The following is a 7,904-nucleotide window of genomic DNA, read 5'->3' on the forward strand; positions in this document are numbered from 1 at the left end:
GGAGAGGCGCCTGGCCCGAGAGGCGATGGTCGAGGTGCTGCTGGGCTAGGCCCTCGCGAGCTTCTTCCCACTCCCCCGCACTTTCCTTAATGCTCTACGTCCTCAGGTCCCGGCCCTCGAGCGATCTCAGCCGCCGCTGGTATGACGGGTCGCGATGCCGTGGGTCAAGGCCAGGGGTGAGGGCTGGAGAGCCAGTATGAGCCCATGAGTCGCGATGCTCAGGTACCCCCCTTTTAACATGCAAGCGGTCTGTGCCGAAGAGAGGGAGAGAGAGCTCACGATGCCCCCAACGTTGCTCCTGGAGTAGGTCCTGCACACCAATCATGAGGAGAAACAAGGCCTGTCGTTATGGTCGCCGGCCAACCTATGGTCACTCCGAGGGAGTGGTCAGGGCACTAAGGGCCTGGTGAGGTGGCGCCATGCGGGGCTATCGCGGCCAGAGCTCGACCACTCAGGTTTATGAACTCTACAGGGACGGACCCGTGCGCACGCGTCGTGCCAGAGCGAGCAGCTCTTCAAATAGGCGTCGATCGAGCAGGTGATTAGGTCAGGTATGTTAAGAACATAGGAGGAAATCTAATTTCAAGCAAGCGCAGGTAAAAGCAACCGCCGCTGGGTCGGGCCCGAGCGGCATGGAGATGATGCAGCCCAAAGGCCATAGGTGCTCCTGGGATACAGCTCGGTTGAGCCCTGGTACGTCGACGCAGACGCGCGGTCCTCCATTATCGCCTGGATGTGGGGCCATGGCAGGTAAGCGGCGGCTGCCGCGCATGACTCTGGACTCTTGTAGCTCTTGGGTGTTCCTTGCAATGAACTCCTGAGGGTTTTGTCTCCTTTGACTTGTACCTTTCTGAGGGAAGCGTGCCTGAAAGCACCCCTCCAAGTGGTGCCCGAGCGCCTCCCCCGCGACCTTGGCATGGTCGGTGGCTCTCCAAGAGAGAGCCCCCGAGCCCTGCCTGAGGAGGGCGCCGGGCACTCCTTCCTATGCGCGAGAGGGCGGCGCTCCCTGATCGGGCGCGAATCCTGACGCAATACCTCCAGAGGCGCCTGCTTTCTCGTGGCTCTGGCCAGGTGAGGTCTTCTTCTTCTTGAGGGTCGCCTCGGGAGGCCCCCCGCTCCTGCGATCTGGGTGTTCGATTGCTGCGGCTTGGAATGCACGCTCGAGCGACCACACTGCGTCCCTTTCTTCACAGGGTACGGTGATGACTCCACCGCTTCCTGGCATCTTGAGGATATTGTAACCATGGTGAGTCACTGCCATAAACTTGGCTAGGGCTGGATACCCGAGGATGGCGTTGTACGGCAGGTGGATGTGAGCGACGTCAAAGTCGATGAGCTCGGTGCGGTAGTTGTTGCGTTGCCCGAAGGTGACCGGAAGGCGAACCTGCCCAATTGAAACAGTGGAACCATCGGTGACTCCCAAGAAAGGCTTGGTCAGCTGATGCTGGTCGTATGGCACTTGGAGATTGTCGAACGTCTCGACGGACAGGACACTGAGTCCTGCCCTACCATCGATGAGGGTCCTGGTGACCTGCACGTTGCTGATGACTAGGGAGCAAAGCATCGGGAGGACTCCGGCCGTTGCCGCACACTTGAGCTGGTCTGCGGAACTGCATGTGATCGCGCACGAAGACCACCTGAGAGGGTGCGTGGCCTCAAGCTTGGGAAGGACTGCATTCACCTCGCAAGCAAACTTCTTGAAGATGCGCTGTGAGGTTGGGGCCTGGGCGCTGCCCGAGATGCAAGCAATTGCACGCGGCTCCTCCTTGGTGGAGGCGGCAGAGGAGGGAGTCCTGTGTTGCCGTGGGGATGGTCCTTGCGAGGCTGGTCCTGCCAGCGGTCCTCGCGAGGGCGGTCACACCATCCCTGGCGGGGGCCACGGTCTTCCCATTGTCCACCGCCTCTTCCTCCTCCTCGGCCATAGCCCCTGTCATTGGGCTCTGGGCGTCGGCCGATTCGCCCATCTTTCACGGCTCTGAGCTCTTGACATACGTTGGTGTTGTGGGTGTGGAGGTCGTGGTACATGCAGTACCCTCCGCCCTTGGATGACTCAGGCTGATCCCTGCCTCGCTTGGTGTCCGGTTCCGCTGCTAGTATGGCAGCCCCCTTGCGCTTCACGTCCTTGGCCTTGAGCTTCTTTTCTTCTGGGTCGGCTGCCGGGAGCTCGAGGAGGGAGAGACACCCTTCCTCAGCCCTGGCGCACTTGGTCGCCAAGTTGAACAGCTCCAGGGATGTGCACAGGTCTTCATGGATTGCTAGCTCTTCCTTCATCTTGACGTCGCGCACGCCATCGGAGAAGGCTGAGATGATGGCTTCTTCAGTCACCTTGGGGATCTTGAGGCGAGCGTAGTTGAAGCGTTGGATGTACTTCTGCAGGGTTTCTCCTGGCTGTTGCTTGATGTGGTGCAGGTCGCTCACGGCCGGGGGCCTGTCGCGAGTGCCCTGGAAGTTGGCGATGAAGCGGGTGCGTATCTCGCTCCAGGAGGAGATCGCATCGGGAGCCAGGTTGAGGAGCCAGGTGCGGGCGCCGTCCTTGAGCGCCATGGGGAACCAATTCGCCACGACCTTCTCGTCTCTGTTGTTAGCTACGATGCCCAGCTTGTAGAGCTGTAGGAACACCACGGGGTCCGCTATGCCATCGTAGCGGGGAGGGAGGTCAAGCTTGAACTTTCCTGGCCATGTGACACCGCGCAGCTCGGGGGTGAAGGTGAGGCAGCCCGCCGTGGCCACCGGCGTCCTTTGCTGGTGCTGGACTCATTCCTGCGGGTCACCACGTGCCGCCACTGGGAGCCGCGCGGGGTTTTGTCATGGAGGCTCTGGGGCGCGATCTTGGCGCGCCGGCGCTGGGAGCGCGCGAGCACCTTCCCGGGGACGTGGGATCTCTTGGCAGCTCCCTTCTTGCTGCGCAGGCACCGGACGTGGAGGGTCTCACCCTGGGGCTGCACGCCTTGGAGCCAAGGCACCTTCTTGGGGAGGAGGCGGCGGAGGCGCCTCCTGATCCTCGCCCCCTGCACGGGGCGGAGGGCGAGGCAGCGAGAGGGACCGCAAGGGGGAGCCCCCTGCGGCACTGACGAGCTCGGTGATGCAGGTGAGCCAGTCCTCATAGAGGTCGTCGACGGGGCGATAGTGCAGGAGCTCCCGCGCCAAGAGCAGTGAGGCATGCACATCCATGGGTGCGCGACGGGCGTGGGACGAGGAGCCAGCTGGAGTCAGTGACGTGGTGGCGGTGCGGCCATCCCACCGCACCAAGGGGTGCTGGGACGAGGCCTGCTGCTTGTTCCCCGCTGGGCCGGTGGCCGCGTTGGCGGCGGGCGATGGAGAATGATGAGGGGGACCGCCGACGGGAGCCGTCTGGGCGACGCGAGCGGCGTGAGCAGCCCGGCGCTCGGCGCGAGCCCGACGAGCGTCAGCCATGGACACGACAGAAGATCACACTCGAACAGCGGAAGGAAGATTCCGGCAAACCCCTACCTGGCGCGCCAAATGTCGGGGTTCGGGTTCCAGCAGACCCTTGAGGTTCGAACACTGGGGTGCACGCAGAGATCTCTCCCCTACCGATCTATGTCCGATCTTCTCGTGCGAACTAAGATGAAAATGATGAGCAACACAAGGGACACGATGTTTATACTAGTTCGGGCCACCGTTGTGGTGTAATACCCTACTCCAGTGTGTGGTGTGGTGGATTTCCTCTGGGGCTGATGATGGACAGTACAAGGAAAGAACAGCCTCGCGAGAGGTGTTCTTGAGCTGGTGCGATGAACTGCTAGGGTGAGTTCAGTCGCCTCTCTCTCTCTTTGCTATGGTTCTACCAGATTTCCAGCCGTCCCCTCCTTCTGTGGTGGCTAGCTCTATTTATAGAGGCCCTGGGCCTCTCCCCAAATAATGAGCGGGAAGGGCGCCAACAATTGGCCATTTCGAAGGGGAACATCTAGTACAAGTTATCCTGACCAAAGGTGGTCTTCGGCTACCAAAAGCACTGCCGATGACGCCATCTTGGGCTCCACGGTGACCTCCGTCCTGCCGTCCGGCTGGTCTTTGTATCGTTGCACCGGAATGGTAACCTTTGCCTGATGCCTTGGCCTGTGCTTGCCCCCTTTGCACCAAAGGGGAAACAAGGACACTATGCAGGTCGGCGCCCGCCTGGCGCCCACCTGGTCTCGATCATCATGGCTTGCGTCACGGGTTCCTCGCGAGGGACCCCTGCCTTGATATCTCCGCCTCCTCGCGAGCCTGCCTGATGAGGCTGCCTCTGAGGAAGCTTCCTGTCGTCCGCCCCGTGAGGCTTGCCCCTCACGAGGGTCTTGAGCTTGAGCTGATGAAGATGGGCCTCGCTGGGTCCCCACTTGAGCCACGCCGCAGGCCGCTGGCAGGCAAGTCTGGGGACCCCCGTTCCCAGAACGCCAACAATTTCTGATCAACAATATCTCATCTATATATAATATCAGAAATGCTACAGATCTCCCACTCACTTTCTTGTAAATACAGGCTTCTCCAAAAGTCTATATAAAACCATATGCTTTTATCACACTATCAAAGCATATATTCCAACTTCGAGAGGCTTGCACTAGTCCATAAATGGATCACTGGAGTTTGCACACTTTGTTAGCACCTTTTGGATCGACAAAACCTTCTGGTTGCATCATATACAACTCTTCTTTAAGATATCCATTTGCCAAATTCATAATCATAATACGCGGCAATTTCTAACATGATTCGGACAGACTTAAGCATCGCTACGGGTGAGAAGGTATCATCATAGTCAACTCCTTGAACTTGTTGAAAACCTTTTGCAACAAGTCGAGCTTTGTAGACATTAACATTACCGTCAGCGTCAGTCTTCTTCTTGAAGATCCATTTATCCTCTATGGCTTGCCGATCAATGGGCAAGTCAACCAAAGTCCACACTTTGTTCTCATACATGGATCCCATCTCAGATTTCGTGGCCTCAAGCCATTTTGCGGAATCTGGGCTCATCATCGCTTCCTCATAGTTCGTAGGTTCGTCATGGTCAAGTAACATGACCTCTAGAACAGGATTACTGTACCACTCTGGTGCGAATCTTACTCTAGTTGACCTATAAAGTTCGGTAGTGACTTGACCAGAAGTTTCATGATCATCATCATTAGCTTCCTCACTCGTGTAGGAATCACTGTAACTGATTTCTGTGATGAACCACTTTCCAATAAGGGAGTAGGTACAATTACCTCGTAAAGTTTTACTTTCCTCCCACTCACTTCTTTCGAGAGAAACTTCTTCTCTAGAAAGGAAACATTCTTAGCAATGAATATCTTGCCTTCGGATCTGTGATAGAAGGTGTACCCAATAGCCTCTTTTTGGTATCCTATGAAGACACATTTCTCCGATTTGGGTTCGAGCTTATCAGGTTGAAGCTTTTTCACATAAGCATCGTAGCCCCAAACTTTAAGAAATGACAACTTGGGTTTCTTGCCAAACCACAATTCATAAGGTGTCGTCTCAACGGATTTTGATGGTGCCCTATTTAACGTGAATGCAGCTGTCTCTAAAGCATAACCCCAAAACAATAGCGGTTAATTAGTAAGAGACATCATAGATCGCACCATATCTAATAAAGTGTGGTTACGATGTTCAGACACACCATTATGATGTGGTGTTCCAGGTGGCGTGAGTTGCAAAACTATTCCGCATTGTTTCAAATGAAGACCAAACTCGTAACTCAAATATTCTCCTCCACAATCAGATCGTAGAAACTTAATTTTCTTGTTACGATGATTTTCCACTTCACTCTGAAATTCTTTGAAATTTTCAAATGTTTCAGACTTATGTTTCATCAAGTAGATATACCCATATCTGCTCAAATCATCTGTGAAGGTAAGAAAATAACGATACCCGCTGCGAGCATCAACACTCATCGGACCGCATACATCAGTATGTATTATTTCCAACAAGTCTGTTGCTCGCTCCATTGTTCCGAATAACGGAGTCTTAGTCATCTTGCCCATGAGGCATGGTTCACAAGCATCAAGTGATTCCAAAAGTCCATCAGCATGGAGTTTCTTCATGCGCTTTACACCAATATGACCTAAACGGCAGTGCAACAAACAAGTTGCACTATCATTATTAAACTTATATCTTTTGGCTTCAATACTATGAACATGTGTATCACTAATATCAAGATTTAGTAAAATAGACCACTCATCAAGGGTGCATGACCATAAAAGATGTTACTCATATAAATAGAACAACCATTATTCTCTAATTTAAATGAATAACCATCTCGCATCAAAAAAGATCAAGATATAATGTTCATGCTCAACGCTGGCACCAAATAACAATTATTTAGGTCTAAAACTAATCCCTAAGGTAGATGTAGAGGTAGCATGCCGACGGCGATCACATCGACTTTGGAACCATTTCCCACGGGCATCGTCACCTCATCCTTGTCCAATCTTCGCTTAATCCGTATCCCCTATTTCGAGTTGCAAATATTAGCAACAGAACCAGTATCAATTACCCAGGCGCTACTGCGAGCATTAGTAAGGTACACATCAATAACATGTATATCAAATATACCTTTCACTTTGCCATCCTTCTTCTCTACCAAATACTTGGGGCAGTTCCGCTTCGAGTGACCAGTCCCTTTGTAGTAGAAGCACTTAGTCTCAGGCTTAGGTCCAGACTTGGGCTTCTTCACTTGAGCAGCAACTTGCTTGCCGTTCTTCTTGAAATTCCCCTTCTTCCCTGTCGTGGTTTTGTCACGGCAGATGTCCTCATGAAAGGACTTAGTCGTGGAGCCATCGCAACGGGTTAGCTTGAAGGGGTTAAAGCGGAGACAGGGACACAAGAGAGTTTATACTAGTTCGGCCCCTTTGATGAAGGTAAAAGCCTACGTCTAGTTGTGATGGAATTGATGGGGTTTCGATGACTAGGGAGCAAACAAGCTTCGCCTAAGTCTCGAGTTGTTGTCTGTTGTCCTTGAACCGCCGCCGGGTCGTCCCCTTATATACACGGGTGACGCCCGTCGGTTCATAGAGTCCCAATACCGGCTCATAGATGTGTCCGGTTTGGTCTCTACTTATTCCTAACTTACAATACAAGTTACATACCAACGCCGGTTTACGGCTACAGGCCTTGATCCGACTATGGGCCTTGAGCCCTCATCTGCCTTCTTGGGCTTTAACATAGTTAACTACTGACGAAGTTTACCCAGCCCAGATAGGCCGGTTTACGCCCAGTAGTCATATCCCCAACATTAGGCCCCAGATTGATTTGAACAGGTTCATGTCAATCCTTAGCAAAATCTTCATCTTCAACATCTTCTTGTAGTTTGTTGAACCGCCATGATGTCATCTTCTCCGGTCGTTGTAAACCGGCGTGACGTCACCTGTTATAAAGAAACTTATCCATGATACCCTTTTTGTTTAATAGGTCTGCGACAATCGAGGCTACAGCTTCGTTTCCACCCACGGTCCCTTGATTTTCGCGCCTGACACATGTCCCTTGCCTTATAAATAGGACTGAAGGGTCATTTCTTTTTCCCCTTCGTGCCCTTCTGCTTCGTCTTCCCTGCGTCGTCCAGCTTCGGAGCTCCGCAGCCGTCGACGACCTCTGCTCCAACCTTGGCCGCTGCATCACCCTGATTGTACCAGAGCATCACGGCGACCTTCTGCTTCTTCCTCGGCTCCGGTGAGTTCTTCACCTTTTCCTCCGTAGATCCATTCTAGGGTTTCCAAGTTCTACAGTGTTCATCGTCTGCTTCATACTCATATGATAGATCTTAGATGAACATGTGAACCTTTGCTCTGTGTAGCGGTAGTTTTTAGCATCCACCTTCACTTACATGCCTCAAGACCATAGATCTATTTGTATCTCTGCCCATTGATTCGGTACTGTTCTTTTTTGAACCTTGAATATTTTCCTTCTTT

The sequence above is a fragment of the Triticum urartu genome, chromosome 7 (genome assembly GCF_003073215.2).
Source record: "Triticum urartu cultivar G1812 chromosome 7, Tu2.1, whole genome shotgun sequence".
Classification (NCBI taxonomy): domain Eukaryota; kingdom Viridiplantae; phylum Streptophyta; class Magnoliopsida; order Poales; family Poaceae; genus Triticum; species Triticum urartu.